At 40.2% G+C, this 16,290-nt stretch overlaps 1 protein-coding gene and 1 long non-coding RNA gene across 4 annotated transcripts in view; one reads left to right on the forward strand and one right to left on the reverse strand.

Moving 5' to 3' along the window:
• LOC307168353 overlaps window positions 1-953 on the forward strand; it is a 46,498-nt gene extending 45,545 nt beyond the window's left edge. The window contains exon 4 of the long non-coding RNA XR_013822926.1: window positions 78-953. This is a non-coding gene — a long non-coding RNA (uncharacterized lncRNA). The remainder of the gene's footprint in view (window positions 1-77) is intronic.
• Window positions 1-16,290, reverse strand: part of hivep2a (HIVEP zinc finger 2a) — a 70,428-nt gene that overhangs the window by 35,199 nt on the left and 18,939 nt on the right. Inside the window, exon 1 of one of the 3 annotated variants that reach the window (XM_079888166.1) lies at window positions 4,682-4,846. The exons of the other annotated variants lie outside the window; for them this stretch is intronic. The gene's annotated coding sequence lies outside the window, so the exon portion shown is untranslated. Of the gene's footprint in view, window positions 1-4,681; window positions 4,847-16,290 lie in introns of those variants that run through there. 3 annotated transcript variants of the gene reach the window in all.

The raw sequence follows: 16,290 nt of genomic DNA on the forward strand, positions 1-16,290 counted from the left end.
CGTTGTTGTCTTTTCATCCTTTCGGGCTGAGAATGTCATGAGTCTCGCGCTCTCTTTCTCTCCATATGATGTCTTAGCTGACCCCAGGCCTGGGCTAATGTCAGGGGGCCATCTGTGATAGGAGCCCTGGGGCCCAAGTGGCGGAGGGCCACATGCCTGCCTGCCCACTTCCTGAGTTCAGCCCACACACTGGGCCTGGCCATTGCAATGCCTGCACACACACATACAGTATGATGCATACAAACACAGACACAAAAAAATGCTGCCGGCAATACACAGCACACAGTCAAACACTGAAATCTACATTAACATGCTATAAGCCAAGGGGTCAGCATGACTGAACTTCCTGCCCACTCTCAACTGTTTCACTTGTGCTCACATTATGCATTTCAAACCATACACAGCATAAAGAACTATACAACCATCTGGTCATCAAGTCAGAAGATCACAAATAATGTTAAAAACAAATCTTGATTTTTGAATGTCAACATTGGATCGCGTCTTTTCCACCTTCTCTCTCTCACTGAAGTGTGAGTCACTGTGTGCTTGCCCATTTGGCTCAGATTGAGTATCCAGGTCTCACTGTTTGCTACAGATCTGGCATTGGCCAGGACTGAACAGAAGGTATGGAGAGCTTAGCCCAGTCGGAGCCTAGGCCATAGACACAGAGAAGGGACGTAGTCAGGGTCTGTCCAACCTCCATACACACACCTCCACACTCTTCTGGCACTCGGATCAGTGACATTTGCGTCACAAGGCACAGCTAGAGTAGGTTTGAATGAAAGCCTAAGCATTCATTATGAAAACCTGGCCATGCTGTTTCGATCGGACCCTGCTGCATTCGCCCTCTAGTTGCTCATCTGTGGTTTCTAATGACGGCAGCTGTACATTTCAGCAATGTTTCTTTCTTCTAGCTTTGATTACTGACAGTTTTGGTCAAACTAAAAAGATGATTTATATGGGCCATCTGTCTTTTAATCTGCTACTGTATAAAAATAGAATTAAATCAAATTGTGTACATATTATAAAATATGATTATATTATATATTAATACAGCTACTGTACAAAATATAAATATATAATAAAATATTTCATTTGATTTGGTATGTTCTCACTATAATGAAAATGAAAGAAAATGATCAAGAAAATGATCAACCAAATAACAGCAGCAGTACATTTCAGCTATAATATAATATAATATAATATAATATAATATAATATAATATAATATAATATAATATAATATAGAAAATAAAATGAATGCACTAAAACTTAAATAATCAAGAATTATTAACCAAAAAGAAATGAATGAATAGTGAACAGGAAGCAGCCACACAATATGCAAACCATCTACACGTCAGCATAATTAATTGATAGAATAGCCACATTTACTCACACAAAGGTCGGAGAAGTTAATATGGGCAAAATGCCAGCAGTGTCACCATGGACACACTGCCTCTCTACTGTGCATCTCTCTAATGCTGCTCAGGTTGCAGTCTTGACTTTTAACCCACACTGATGGTCACTACAGAATCATTCAAGACTGCAGATGCCAAATCCGTTGTCAAGACACAACAAAATGCGAAGCTATTTCATCGGTATCTGTCAACACATGACAAAAAGGGACCTCTGTGTCAGCACAAAGATTCTTGTGGAAAAAGGAAATCATGTGGGAGTGAGTGTGGATGTACTGATTGTCTCTTTCACTCCTCTTCATCAGAGGGAGGAGCGCTATGGCGCAAGGTCATAGAGAATCATTCCTCTCAGGTGTACAGGTGGCCTCCTCCTGCCATCTGTACTCTATGGTTCTCTTCATTTCAGACTTTTAGTCTCCAAATGAAGTTGCTTTCAGCTTAGCCACTGAATGCAGGAATTCATCATCAAAACACTATTTTCTATTCTCCTAAGAAATCAGGTCCTTAACTGTGAACGGCTGATTTTAATCAGCATGCGAAGATGCGAAACATCCACTTCTGCCTGGAAAGGGAATGAAAATGTGTCATGATTATGAGGAAAATGCACACTAATGTGTGAAAATTTGTGGCGAGCCTTTCGGCGGAGAAATAGTTTCATTCAAGTAAACGGTGAAAAGAGGAAGTGTACAAAGAGAATATGCAGGAACGCTGTTTAGGACACACAAAGGAAAACAAGGTCATCTGCTGAATGAAATGCCATATCGTTGTGCTCTTCAAAGGCTGAAAGATTCTTGATGGTTGGTCAAATATTTACTGTATCTAGCATTTTTATGGTTTTAAAGAAATAGGTCACGTTCACTCATCATATACAATGCAATGACCCTCTTGTCATTGCAAATCTAAATGTATGTCTTTCTTCTATGAAATGCAAAGGATACAAATACAACGTTTTTGGAATAATATACTGGTCGCTCTTTTCTTTGCAGTTACAATGAACTGAGACCAGAGCTTTCAAGCTTCAGAAAAAAAAAACAATAAGTACCATATATCATGATGATAAAACTGAGTGGTCTATATGACTCATGCACCATATTCCGAGCTTTCTGAAGCCATAGTGAAGCTGAAGCATTATGTGATGAACAGATCAAGTCATTATCTGCCCTAGCTCACCTTTGCCTTTTCTTGGGAGATGTACTGATGTACGATTCATGAACGATCAGTGTTGTTATCATTGACTAAAACTAAAACTATTAAAAATTGTTTTCAGTAATTGAAATAAGGATGAAATATAAATATTAGGCAAATAACTAAATAAAAATGAGAAATGTTGCCTTTAGCAACTAACTGAAATAAAGTAAGTTGAAGTACTGCAATTACTAAAACTATAGTAAAACTGAAATAAAAATTGCTTAATTACAGCTAAACAGAAATATAAAAAACTAAATGTCAAGGTGCAAACACTAAAATTAGGGCTTGTCCACTTAATTATATGGACTTTTAGGATTCTTTTGCATTCTTTGTAAAGCTTGAAATCTTCAGTCCAATTTAATTAAATTATATGGAAAAGAGCACAATATAAAAAATGTCTCCCTTTGTGTTCCACAAGAAAGAAAAAAACTACAGGTTTGGAATGACATGAGGGTGAGTAAATGTCTTTTTTGGTGAACTATTCCTTAAATTAATTTAAATAATTCCTTTAAAATTGATAATTGGGAAAACAAACTAGTTGACCCATTCCAAAGGCTTCTCGGATCATAGATCTGTTATGTGTGACACACACACACATTCACACACAAATCCAGAAAAACAAGACTTTCGGCTAATCAAATAATGACAAGCAGAAAACAAGCGGTAAAGAATGCAGTGCCCAAACCTGGACACAATTACTTCCTGTCCCACTGCCAAGACAGAGCAATTGATGAAGCGGGGTCTGTATCGGGTTGTTTCGCACAAGGGTCTGCTGTAATCCCGTGAGTGCAGCGGTGGCAGGCTAACATTGCATTAATCTCATGCTCACGAGCGGGCAGAGCTTCCGCATCGCTCATTAATTGCTTTCATGCCGGCAGGTCAAAAGGATCCGCCGTGGCAGGCTTCCCTCCACTGACACACTTTAGATGTTAAGAACCCAAGGGAGAAGTGGAAACTCCAAACACACAACAAAACATCTGAAAATCAATCTGTGCACAAAAAATGCTTGATATTCCTTGACGGAACTCCTTGAACGGGGCATTTCCCGAACCCTGTCACAGAGACACCTCTCCGAACTACAGTACAGCAGACGAATCCAGAACGAAGAGTATTTTTTGAATGGAAAATGCTTTAGCACACTTGGCAGGGAGGATCATTCCACTGCTATCAGACAGACTATTACAATTCTTTCTCTACACAAGCAGACATACAACAGGAGGAGGAGAATGGAAGAAAACGAGGAGGATGTGCTCTCCTGACCTGCATTTCAAGGTCACTGTTGAAAACGTTCAGCATTTCTGAATGGTGTATGCATATTAGTGTGGGCTCTATGCGAAAGAAATCGCTGCGTCTTTAAACTTGTGACGTTTAACTAAGACTGGGATAGATGCGCTGTGACATTCGCCTGGTGTCTGCTTGGTGTTCCCCTGCGTTATTGCCGGAGCCTTCCCTCACATAATGAATTATGCCATGCTGATAAGGCAGACAGCTGTATGAGGGGGATTGCATATTCAGAGACACATGAGACACAAACAAGCATTTTTTTAATAATTCCTGGTGCAATTGATGGATGACATGAGGCATGTGAACCCAGGGGGAATTCGGTGGGGGAATGAGAGGGGTGTCCCTCGACCGAGAAGGGAACTGACATTCCTCTGCACACAGACGCTAAGGATGCATCAGTATCAATGGAAGTATAACAGCTACGTACAATCCATGGCATAACAACAAGTGCACCGCCAGGAGAGAATAAACACATGAGAGAACGTTACAAGAAAGGGACATGCACAGGAAAAAGATTCCTAACAAATATCCAAGGTTATTTCTCTGTGTTAATGTTACGGCAGCATGCAAGCTGTACGGGGAAATCGAGCAAGCAGAGACCCTGTCACTGACAGCTTGCTGCAACCCACAGATAAACAGCTAACACACGCTCCTCCGCTCCCATACCCGTCATCGTGGGTCGCATCAGCCCCGTCAGTTTACAAGCCCAGACGGGGATATCACCTCTCTGATCAACGCTAGATGCATTAGTAGAGAGAACACGAGAAGGGAAAGAAATGGATTTGTGAACCAACCTGGCTTCTCAAGGTCCTTGGTTATCCACAACATTCCGCCGATCTCAAATTCTCCTTGTCCATTCTAGGAGGTCAGGAATAAAACGTCAGCCAGCCCCAGCCGAAACTCCCATCAATCAGAAGGCTCTCGCTGATAGAGCGTATACTAGGAGACCTACTGATGTAAGCTAGTCACCAGAGAAAATACCCAGTCGTGACGCATATCCAGGAACAAAAATAGCATTGGGGCCCCTAGAGGGATTATACAACAGACTACGCTGAGAGGTACTTTCGCAGTGCCTGCTCTTCTGGGCTGTTTTGGTGCCTTTTAAATCTCTAAAAAAGCTTGATATGAACACAAATAGATGGGGCAAAGTACTTCACAAAAAAATCACAGACGACCTTTTGAACGTTTGCTTGCATTTATGCGCAACGGCGCTCTGGTCTTATCGGACAGTGAATTAATTGCAGTCTGGCCTCAGTGCCTTTGACCCTGGGATTGTCCACAGAGTGCAGTGTATAACAACACGGTATCACCGCTCACCCCTCCCTCCCCACCTCCCGCAGGGCTATAAATAGCTCACCAGGCTAATTCTTACAAAATCCCTTTATAGATGTGCTTTCACTGATCACTCTCGGACAGGCCTAGACACTGATATGATTAGCGTTTAGATCACGGCATGTAATTGCGAGCCTGTGCGAGCGTGTATGCATTTAGCAAGGGTTATTTCATTGTAACAGAACAAACGGTGACATTGGACAGGTGTGCACTGCGACAATCCCGAAGAGAGAGGTTTTTTATGGGGGAACCAGGCTGCTGAGCGGAGACTTCCGGCCACCCCCTTCACTACAGAGAAGATGAATTCAAACTTATGCTAATATATTTACCTCCACCACTCTGTGTCATGAGTGACAGCAATACAGCCCTTCTGAGGGTCACCTGAATGAGCTGTCGGCTCAAGAGTTATGGCCACATCGGCCCACAGCTGCGGCGCTGTTCCAGGGAGCATTTACTCAACCTACGGGATAACATCAAGCTGTCAGGAGTCACCATGATAACAACCATCCTGGTTATCCCAAAGATGAATCAGTTAATCACATCTGCGAGCTAAACCTACACAGCTATTCAGCAGACTTTTGCCCTTAACACAGAATTCAATTTACACCGCTAAATATATTTGACCAGGTCTGACCTCTGGAGAGCGACTCAGTGACTAGCTGAGAATCTGGCCAACTGGGAGTCAGTATCCCCCATGACATCGCCCACACAGAAACGCAGACAATAAAAGAAAAAACACTAAAAGGACCCAAACCTGTTCCCGGGAGGTTCTCACTCACTGTCTGAACAAGTCTCTCTGTAAGCCGCTCTGTTGGTTTAGCTACCGATAGATATCCAATAGGGCACCGCATTAAAATGTGTTGGATTGTTTTTGATAGAGTCGGATTTGCTCTATTTTAGATGGGTCATTCTTTAATTGGAGTAGCAAAACGAGAGGCAGAAATTTGTCAAAATACTTGTTTTTTATAATATACATTATGGCTATGCATTTAAAAACTTTGCATTTATTATGGCATATCCAGTAAAATGGAAGCTTGCACATTTAGCTTTTAATTTTAATAAAATTCTAGTGACAAACACTTTGTCTAGGTTGTTACTGTCTTTCATTGTCTGGTTCTCACAAATCTACCATTGTGATAGTTTCAAGGTCACAGGATATTTTAGAAATATTAATATGATTTATTAAAATGTACACTACCATTCAAAATTCTGGAGCTGGTAAGATTATTATGCTCAGCAAGGTTGTATTTATTTGATCAAAATACAGTAATATTGTGAAATATTACAATTTATTTTAAGATGTCATTTGTTCCTGTGATGGCAAAGCAGTTTTTTCAGAAATTATTATAATATGCTGAATTGGTGTTCAAGAAACATTTCTTATAATTATAAACGTTAAAAACAGCTAGTTTTGTGATCCATTATATATTTTTTCAGGATTCTTTGGTAAATAAAAAGTTCAAAAGAACAGCATTTATTTGAAATGTATTTTTTGCTGAATAAAAGTATTTATTTATTTATTTATTTATCTTTTAAAGTAAAAAAATCTTACTGATGCCAAACTTTTGAACGGTAGTGTACTTTTTTTTAATCACAATGCACAAATTTCTTTCATACAATATTATTTACAAATCATTGTCATTTAACGTTGATTTTAACTGCAAGTTGAGGGATACTATTTGCCGCGGCAAATAAAGAATAATCCATATAGAAAACGCATGCTCTAGAGATGGAAAAATATTTCTAGATATTGATATCGCTGTCAATATCTATAAATCTAAATCAATCTTTTCCTGTTTTACTGAACGATCAGGTGGTATTCACTACAGGCGTACATCATAAAAAATGCCATCTGCTTACTGTGGAGAAAGACAGAGCAGGCTTCATATGTTCCACTGTTTTGTTGCACAAATTAATTATTTATCCACCTATGCCCACATGCATACAAATATACACAAACTCCTACATGCAGCAACACATAATAGTGCATTTCTTGCTAAACTAGGCAGGTGAAGTTTCATTAATATTTAACTGCTCAGAATGTGATTGCCCTTGATCTAAAAACAGCGTCAGTCCACATTCTGCCCACATGTAGGTGCCTCTTAGCCCGAGTCATTGCTGATGAGACAATGTGCTGAGTGTGAGAGCAAATAAAAAGGCTGCAATGCCATCCGTGCAGACAGGTACTGGCCTGTCGTGTTCACGGTAATGGTCAGAGAAGAGATAACGGTTTAGGACAAGATCTAGGGCAGGGTGGACGTCTGGCTGTTTCTTTGCATCATCCTCAGTAAGTAAGCAGCCTGACAGGTCTGTGGCTAAGGGACAAGAGGACAGGAACAAGATCTCAGCTGGCATTAATGCTGAATGAACAAGTTTAATGGCTGAGGTGAGGCTCTGGGCCTTTGCCAAGCTGTGAGCACTCCTCTAATCAGCAGCCTGGATGAGGGGAGGGACTCAAGGGAACTGAAGGATCCTCCCATCACCACAGTACACTCTGCTTACCTCACCAACCCCTAGCTGGGATTGGCCTTTATTTTTCCCCTTCTCATGGAAGTTTTCCGTCTTTGACGTTAATGACAAATCTATTGTACAAACTACCTCCTTGAAAAGTGACGTCACTGTCCAGCTGCCACTGTGGTGAGATTACTGTTACCGTACCAAACCTCTGAACTTTTTGACATTGATATATTGCAACTGATTAGTCATGGTATTATTCATAGGATTATCACTTCATCAGCACCCACTGAGAACTCAGTGAAGTTAGACATCTTGTGAAACAAGATGCAAGACATGTCCACCTCTTTTTCTTGTATATTTAGCATGTATTAATGCTAAGATTAGATGGATCTGTTCAAAACTATGTCACAAGGATTGTACTTATGAGGCAAATCAATCGCCATCTTCCCTCAGGGCATTTCAGGCAGTATTTCTTAATTTGACATTTCAGATCAAGACACAAAACATATTGCAAACACTGGCTGTACATCAAATTTCACTGTAAATAATAATAATCTAAAAATAATGTTTTAAAAATTATATTGGTTATTGTTTTTGCTATTTGTTTTGTTTTTTTACAGACCCAATGTTGATTGGAAACATTAATTCTCACAGTACTCCTTTCTCGAATCAATTATTAATATTACGTATTGCTGAAAGTATTGCTTTCCCAAGTAGGTGTACAAGAAAGACAACTTCTGATATCTGTATCAAAGTTGTTTAATTTAATACTGAATAATTAAACATTTCTCTATAACAATGTGTTTGCATCAAAATCTATTTGTGGAGCTGTAATGAAAAAGCGTCTGTTTAGAAAGGAAATGAGGGATGTTTTGTTTCACTGCATAGCTGACAACAGAAGTTCGTGCCTTCAGGAACCATCAATTCTCCAGAGTGGCGTTGGTCAAGGGAGCGTACAATTGTATATAACTAGCAGCCAAATCAGCAGGGTACATTCTAAAATCACTTCTTCTGAGCCTGCGTTACTTTAGAAGTCATTCATTCATATTTTCTGGAAGTACTAGGGTTGTGAAAAGATGCTAAAAAGAGGGAAAATCCTGCAATAGTGGATAACTAGAGCAGAGAAAATTGGGAGGCAACCTGTGCTGGGTCTCATTTGTAACGCTGCAGAGTACTTTCCATCAGATCCCTCAAGCGCATGAGAACAGAGCACAGCCAACTGCTCAAAAACAAGAGCTTACGCACACATAAATGAATCACACAATTAGAGTATGTTAACATGTTAACAGTACAGAGGGGTTTGCAGATTCAGTAAGTGATTAACCTGAAGATAGGCTGGAACTGAGGCACAGAGCACCAAAAGCACTGCAGTATCCAATTAACACAAAACATCACAGCTATCAATGCCTACAAAATGTTCCTCCATACAGTAACCCTTACGAATACGAATGGTTTTATTGTAGTAAAACCATGTTTTTTAGCATATTGACTACCATTTGTATAACCACAAAAAAAAAAAAACAGTTAAACTATGGTTTTTGTAGCAAAACCATGGTTAATTTGTGGTTACCATGGAATTACTACAAGAACCATGTTTTTTTTTTTTGAATCATAGTAAAAACATGGTTCATTTTCATAAGGGAAGTGATTATTCAACTTTAAATACAAAGTGATCATGAGGAGAAAACTATCTAACCATCCTGACCATTTATACTCCATCACAATTGTGCATTCTAAAAACAGCTTATGACATGAAGGAAAACCATTTTGTGATTTTCATCATACAACTTTCAGGCTAAGCGTACTTAAACCACCACATTCCAAGCTCAAGGGTTCATTAAAATCAAGATTAAATTAGCTTTTCATTCAACACACTGCAAGGTCACAGTCACAGATTCCTGACATCTCACTTCAGGCCTTGTTGAACTGTGCACAAATTCGTGTCAGTATACCATTTGACCTCTCAACCCCGCCGTGACTCGCGGCAGGAGTGATTCTCCGATCTAGGAGGCCCGGTGGGAGTTCAGGGGGGTGCGTGTGTAGTCTGATGAAAACAGTCACTCAGCAGCCATTCCAAAACAAACAGGCTCTCAAGCGAGGGCTGCACAATTGCTCACTGGAGTGCAAGGCAGTGGCTCACACTCCGTGCACCATCGGGGACCTGCTTTCTCCTGTTATGCAACCCAGGAGCGTGTTTACCTATCTGCGCCGCTCCCCGGCAGCTGTCTCCAATTTTGCCCGAAGGAAAAAACGGGGGAAAGAAACCTTCTAGAGCAAATACCCCTCTGAGCATACTCCCCAGTGCTGCTCTCTCAGCAGTCTGTCATTCCATAAAGCTCAAGTTGCCCCGCTGCACCTGTTGCGTTCAGAGGCAAGGCACGGAGGGGGCAAGGCCACCCCAAAAGAGACCCCTTGTCCGCAGTGTCGGTTTACAAAAATCGCCCAGACAAGCACGGCCAATTTTAGCCCTGGCCCTGAGTCAGATCAGCTGGCTGGTGTTGGGAATGAACACCGGGGGCTTCCCAAACAGAAGACCCCCTGTTGCGTCCAATTCCCCTCCGCTTGCCCGAACCAAAACACATTGTGGCGCAGGTGATTCACCCGCTGCCGCCTGCCCAATGCAAGAACAAGAGTTCTATTAAAGTGCACACACAGCAAACAGATTCAGGCTTTGTATATGCCACCCACCTCTTATTCAGCGCCCAGGACCGGATGCAGTCCACCGGGGAATGGAAAAAGGACCTCAGATGAGGCAGGGTAATTTGAAAAATTATATTTTTCCACCTCTGAACAATTACTGTGAATAGAACATTAGCAGATGAAATTACCTCAATTGCTCAGACAACACGTTTCTACAACATTAAAAAGAAATTTCAAGCACGAAAGCTAAAGGCAATGAATTATACAATTCTCTCAACATGTTTGAGCTTCCGTTTACCACAACTGATGTGTGAGTTGATGAACTCAATCTGTTCATCATATAAAGCGATCGTGTCTCTTCAGAAAATTTTAGACTAAATCGCTCAAATCATATGTATTGGTTTAACAATCTCTTTATGAACTTTTTGAAGTGTCAGTGGTAGTAGTGTAGCTTTCTATGGAGGGACAGAAAGCTCTCAGATTTGATCAAAAAGATCTTCATTTGTGTTCCGAAGATGAAGTCTTTACTGGTTTGGAACAACATGAATTTTCATGTTTGGGTGATGCTTATGCATCGAACTCTAGATTTTATAGCAGTTTAGCGTAATCTGTTTTGCTCTACATGTTTTCATGAATCCAGGGAAAAAATCAATAAAAGTCAGATCTTTAAACAAATATCCATTTTACAATAAAAAGTCTTATCTATTTATCCTTATTCAATTTAAAATTTCGGTCCCACTTTATATTAAGTGGCTTTAAGTACTATGTACTTACATGTACTTACATTGAAATTAATCATTTGATACAATGTACTTATTGTGTAACTACATGTTTTTACATTGTACTTACATTTTAAAAATTCCTGCATGTAATTACAGCTGTAATTAATTTATGTAATTACATTTGTAATTACACAGTTGACCCTTCCCTTACACCTTAAACCTACCCAATCCACCACACCTGTCCCTAACCTTACCCGTATCACACCTCAATAGCAGCAAAAGTGTTTTACAATACAACATGAACACAATAAGTACATTGTACTTATTTTTTTATGTAAGTACATAGTACTTAACGCCACTTAATATAAAGTGGGACCAAAATTTCTTTGAATTTCATTATTTTCATTTTCATTTATTTTATTCTACTTCCTTCAAATTCAAATTGCAATTCTTGCATCGTGTTGGCTACCGTAAGTCAACATCAATTCAAATCCAGGAATTTAAAAGGTATTTAAAGGTATTTAAAAGGCATTCTCAATTCTGAATGGTGCACAACCCTGCTGTGTGACAGGTCTAAACTTGGCCCTTGATCCTGGATGAACAGTAGGGCACGTTGGACATATTGTTGGACTCTCAAAATATGCTAGGCTGTCCGGTGGATGTCCCTGAAAGACTCTGGAACATTCTAAGAGTAAGTGCATGAGCCACTCATATTCTCTAAATGTAAATCAGCAGTAACAGAAACAGATTTCACTATTATGACCTCTGCAATGTGAAAAAAAAAAAAAAACTGTTCTTTCTGTTCTTTTAGACCTTGTCCACATTAATACGTTTTCATTTGAAAACGCATCTTTTTCTCTCTGTTTTGGCCTTCCATCCACACTGAGATGGAGCTTTTTGAAAACGTACACCCGTTTTGAAACGAAAACGCCGTTTTCAAATGCATCTGGATTAATGTAGACGTAGGGCTGGGCGATATATCGCATGAGATTGTTATGCGCATCTCGTCAGTAAAGCCGGTTCCTTGATTAGTAGTAAATCGCCATCACCTGCTTTCAGATGGAGCGGCATTTACAACACAGTGCCGTAGTTAACTGACAAGCTGAGCCATATCGCATTAATTATCGCAGGCGATACGTCCTAGAGAGGACGAATAAATGAATTTCTGTCAATGAGCTGGGCAACAGTATATCTGTCTCTCAGGAAATGTGATCCACTCACGCTGCGGTGGCCTGGCGCCCCCTCCGAGCACCCCCCAGATGCCACTATCATCCCCGGCCATTGCATCGCAATCAGTTAGCAGTTCGAGAACGTCCGTTTGCTCCAGGAAAACCTCAACATGCCGTGACATTGTTTCTTGCAGTGGGAAACAAACGCAACCATCGAATCTGCCTTGTAAGACTTTCTGAAGAATGACTCAGTTGGGTGTATCTGTGTTAACTCACGTTACATTACAATATCACGGCCAGGTCATGACACTTAACATTCCAGTTGTAAACTACACAAATGTTCCTCTCCTGAGGGGTTATTATGTTGCAGCCCGTTTCCAGTCAGATGTTTGTAAGCTGGTGCCATGCCATGAGCTTGTTAACATCTATTGTAAACCTCTCCGCTTTTGGGAAAAGAAATGACTCATTGAGGCTTTCAGCAATTACTCCAACAATCAACAAGACCTGTTCGTTTACAAAGAACGTTGTACTAGAAAACATCTTGAATTGATCTCTCATAGAGAGATTCTGACAGGCTAATCACGCACAACAAAGATAAGATGCCAACTATACAATGACTTCAAAAATACGTTTGCTGCAAAAAAAAGTTTATGGTAGCAGAAAATCTAATGTTCTAATTTTTTTAATCAGTCAATTATAAAATTATAAAACAATCCAAAGAGATTTCAGTACAGTTTTTGCAGGAACAGTGACTCCTGATACTGATATTGTATTATTTTTTTATATTTATCTATCAGTCTATTTTAATATATTGTCACTGTTCTAAATCCAAAGCCAATATAATTGGATAATTATTACCTTTTGCAACCTTTTGATTAGCAGCTCAGATTTGACAGAACTGGCATTGAATTTCCCAGGTTAATGACAGCAGCAGTTTCCCCTCAAGCTGCCACATATCTCCAAAAGGAACATAAGCTTGTACTTTCTTCTCGACACTAGCACTCATCTTCAACTATAGGATGGGACTGAAAAGAGCCTCCCTCTCCAACATTCAACATGAAATATGCATCCAATTATATAACGCATTATATAATGCATCCAAAACCTACTGTGCCATGCTGTGTGCTAATTAAGCCATGCACAGCAAACACAACAGAGAGAGCGAGGAGCTGCTAAATTTAGGTTTCTCCCAAAGCCCATCCGCAGAACGAGAGATACATGAACGGATGCCCATTCGCTCACCCAGATCCGCATCTGACATCACACAGGGGAAAGATGGGCTCGCTGGGGGAGAGAAATACAGACCTACAACAGCAGGATGCAGAAATAGAAGAGGACAAGTAGGGAGGGAGAGAGAGAGATAGAGAGAAAGAGGAAGAGAACATCTATCAAGGTTGCAGCATGTGCTTAAAGCACACTCACAGCTAGACGCGACAATATATTCAGAGATAGAAGGGAAAAAAACTGAGTGTCAGAAGGAAAAAAAAAACATGATAAAGTGTAGGAGCGACAGAGAGTATGAGGGAGGGAGTAGTAAACAGTAAAGAGGGGAAGGACTGGAGTTGAAAGTGGCCTTGATGCAGCAGAGAAGTGACAGAGAAAGAGAGAGAGAGAGAGAGAGAGAGAGAGAGAGAGAGAGAGAGAGAGAGAGAGAGAGAGAGAGAGAGAGAGAGAGAGAGAGAGTGCAGCTGTGTCACTCCTCTGCACACAAATCCAGGGTCTGTCCCACCAGAGGAAATCAATTCACCCCGCCACTGCCAGGGCTTCCAGTGCTGTGTATTTACACAAAGCAGATAGTCTAAGCCAATAAAGTGCTTCCCTCAGCAGGATATTTGTAAAATCCAGACAACGATTCTCTTCCATCTACTCTGGTCATGCCAATCCAAGACTGAATATCCGTAAAGAAAGACCAAAATATTTCACACATCAAAATTCAAGGCTCTTCATAGTAGGCTAATTGGGAGTTCCCCTCTCAAATGGGAATGAACTGGGTCCCTACAATCCCAAAACGGCTTGGGCAGAACACTATCATACCTATTTAGTGCTAATTAAATTAACACAGTTCAGCTTCCTGTGCCAAGCCCCGGTCTCATTGGGAGCCACATACAGTTGTGGTAAACACAGCAAAGCTTTCTGTGTCCAAAACTTTTTCTGCATCCCTCCCTGGATCTTCAAAACATTACTCACCGTGCTGCAAACTGCCAGAACTGTGACAGTGTTAAATGTTGGCTATGAAACCCTCAGACAGCCCCTGCATATATTTGTGGAAAGGAACCAAAAATGCAACAATCTTTGACAGAATTACAGTGTCGAAATAAAATAATAAAAATAATTCCATAATGGTGTGACTACAATAACAAAAACCTATATTTATTGAAGGTATATATTATGTAATATTATAATTAAATTAAATCATATTATAAATTATATAAATTATATTATAGTTTTATATATTATTATAATTTAATTGTTGAATGTGAATATTAAATATTTAATTTAAATAAAGCAAATATAATTTTTTTTTTTTTTTTTTTTTTTTTTATAATTCCACAGGATTCTATTATTAAATCCCCTGCATGCCATTCCAAACCTGTATGATTTTTGTAACAAAAGCCAAGAAATTGTTCTTTTTTTTTTCACATGCAGGTTTGTAACAACATGAGGGTGAGTAATCAATAACATAATTTGTATTTTTGGGTGAACTATCCCTTTAAACCATGACCAGAGAAATTATTATTTCAAACAACAGCCTGAGGACAGTCCGTAAAAAAAAAAAAAAAACCTGTACAGTACTTCAGGAAGGAGGACCACTGGTGCACAGTATACACCAAACTGGCATGCCACCACAGACCACGTTTCCTCAACGCCATGGAAACCAGCAGCACGGGAGAACGGATGCACTTGCGATTCTTGGATGGGCTGCAGGGCAAAAATTAGAAGGTGAGATAGAAGACTAGCAATGTCAGTTTAACAAGGCTGCCAAACTCACAGATGGGATGAGGAAACAGACAGAATTGAGATAAAGCGAAACCCCCCTCCTGCCACGCTACCGGTACAGCCCTGCCAAGATCCAGTCCTCCAGGAACAGCGCCTCGAGTCTCACTTAAAATGTTCCTGCTTTGCCACACAATTTGTTTTGGCCAGAGGGTGACTGGAGGGAGAAAGTGAGCAAGGGTTGAGTTATTTTGGTTCCATTTAAATGGACATCGTACTAGCAGGTTACAATTTCCAGAGAAAGTAAAGTCATTTTCTTATGTTGTTCCTCCAAAGCTTTCAAGGCTAGTAAAATCTTTCAGGGAACAGATAGACGCCTTGTGACTAACACGGTTTTGCATTAGGCCTGCGCACCTGACATTTCAAAGGAACTGAATTTTACAGTGTTTGCACTTGCACGCACAAATGCACACACATGCTCGCACAAGCAGTCAGAAGAGAGCAGATTGTCAGCTCAGGCAGGAAGCTGAGTGTATTCAGAGTGGGTTGCTGGGAGCACCAGAGACCTGACACTGTGGCAGCTCACACTTCCTAAGCCTTCCCAGTACGGTGTGTGCATGTGTGAGCGTGCGTGTGTGCGCGTGCACCAGCAACACCTCCTCTCACTCAACCACCCTACATCACACCACATGTTGAGCAAGAAAAAGCAGACATCACTGACATCACACTGAGCAGGTGGCTACCCCTGATAGAAGAGGAAACCAAGATCACAAAGTCATCCAGCTAAATGAACGACTGTGTAATCATCCATCCATCTCATGACCACAAAAAAAAAAAAAAAAAAAAAAAAAAAAAAACATTTTGAGGCTTGGAAAGTGATCTAATACTGATTTTTATCATCAGGTTTTGTGTTTTGAGAGACTATTATTGTCTCATTTAAACCATACAATTAAAATAAAATAGCATTTCAAATCTGGGCTATAGTCCCAAACTCAGAGGCATGACCACTGACTGCCCATGAACTGTTTAATGACCATCTGATGCATATTGCACAATGAAAAAAAAAAAAGCAATAACAATGAAAATAGTACGAGAGAGAGAAAAAATAAATAATAAATTATTTAATAAATAAAGATTTATTATATACAC

Source organism: Squalius cephalus (genome assembly GCF_949319135.1).
Source record: "Squalius cephalus genome assembly, chromosome: 12".
NCBI classification, from domain to species: Eukaryota; Metazoa; Chordata; class Actinopteri; order Cypriniformes; family Leuciscidae; genus Squalius; species Squalius cephalus.